Here is a 2056-nt window from a genome sequence, read left to right on the forward strand (position 1 = left end):
GTTCATGACGAATGAAAAGCGTTCTTATTATAGCTAGCCAACACGTGAAAGCCTGGTGTTGCGCTGGCCCTTTAAATTTTTAGAATTAAATTCACGCGATAGGCTTGGCAGACTGCAACGTTCCCAAAATAGCACCTCAACTACATCGAAGTCGGATGGCTTTGTAATAACCGACGCAAGGTAAAAGACGATATGCAAGGAGCCAATCTTGTTGAATGCGGTCAAGTGCGAAGCTAAGGTTATGATACTAGGTAAGCGTTTCGGCGCGCAAAATAGTCGACACGCGTCTGGTTAATTCGCCACCGAAAATGGATTCATACGATGTTTTGGAGCCAGCGCCGCTGCGCATTGTCGGGTCGCATGTTTTGCATGTGTGTATAGCAGTGTGATAGGAGGCACATGCTCGCGTATTCTTAACGGGTATAGAAATTGTTCAAGTAAGGAGGATGGATGGATGGGCACAGCAGGTTGTAAGCACATTAGCTGGGACGCATGAGAAAGACGTTGAAGGGGATGCTACATCAGCCATTGAATAAATGAAACTGTTGCTGGGAAGATTGGTACACGGAAATCGTGTGAAAAAGGATGGTTTTGGACGATGGTGCCGATTATGTGGGCCGTATGAGAAACATGGGGCTGACTCGACACACGATCGAAGCTCTTCGAAACAAATTCTACACGGACATGAGAGCTGAAACCAGGCAAAACACTATGGAACTAGGATAAATCATGCCAAATCAGATCACGCAACGATTTCCGACTGCTTCCATTGTGCGAGAGTGTATGTGTGTCGCACTCTCTCGAGCACGCCAGCTGGTGGGAGAGAGGGAGGGAGGAACATGTGGAAGGTGATCGTGTGCGGACAGTGTGGGTAGAGTGTGTCTAGGTCTGTCTCGGTTGTACGGTAAGTGCGACTCATACAAAGAATGAAAATAGCAATGACAATCACTAGGGGTTAGATCCTCCACGACAGTCGCGCTGGTGGCAATCATAATCCATGCACGATAGACTCCAACAAGCGTTACATTCATTAACCAGTACTCCAATTCTGATGTATGCGGCTATTGTACAGCGGCTTAATCTCTCACGAATAAATAGTCCCAAATGTGGGGGACACCTCAAGCGAAACGTATACTTCTTGAACTCCTGGTGCAAGCACACCATGTCCTTCTTCACCTCCGCTACTGCGCAGCAAACCCAAGTAGTGCATTGTAACAATGAAACACAACAGAGGCCATCCCCAAGAAGAGCGCCCCAAAGATTCATTCTGAGAACCCGTCCAGTCCAGCAAACGGCAGTCGGCATTCATCGCCCCCCCCCCTGCCAGTACTTCATCGTGTTTTCACTCATCATCAGGTTCTTCCTGCCCGCTCAGAATTTGATATCAGGCGGATGGTGCCAATCATACCATCCCTGATGACTCCCGTCCTCGCCGTGCTTCACTTTCACTCATTTCAGTTTGCTCAACAAGTTCCTCATTTTCTCATTACTCACCACAAGGATTATTGTACCCGTGTCGATAATCCCCGTGCACTCATTCCGATTGATGCTTAACATACGTCTTCCAATACATTTGTCTTGGACTCACGCTCGCTCACCCGTGACTTCCTGAGAAATCGCGTGTCGTCAATGTATCCCTCGTCGAGTTGTGAGCTCGTGCCCGACTTGATCGTAAACTGGTACATATTGCTTTCCAAAATACCCTGCTCTTTGAATGCTTCGTAGAACGTCAATTTTGACGATTTGTGCGAGCTCAGCACCGGCCAGAAGAATCCGACCACAGCCCTGCGCCCCTTGTTCATGCTTAGGAACGCATTGTCCGACACGCTGAATCACACATCTTTCGCTTCTATCCCTCTGATCGTGAAGCTGTCCGTGTACACTTTCTCATCCGTACACGCTGACTCGCATCCCGCATGAAATGTCGTTTTAGGTCTTTCGCCGTCGACGAGGACGATGGATCATAGCCACGTCCGGTGACCCCTTGTTAAACTCAACATACAGCCTTTTCTTCTTTGATCTAAACTCGAGTCGTGCATTCCAGTACTCCTCTAGC

The sequence above is a fragment of the Malassezia globosa genome, assembly GCF_000181695.2.
Source record: "Malassezia globosa CBS 7966 chromosome Unknown mgl_sf_1006.1, whole genome shotgun sequence".
Lineage (NCBI taxonomy): Eukaryota > Fungi > Basidiomycota > Malasseziomycetes > Malasseziales > Malasseziaceae > Malassezia > Malassezia globosa.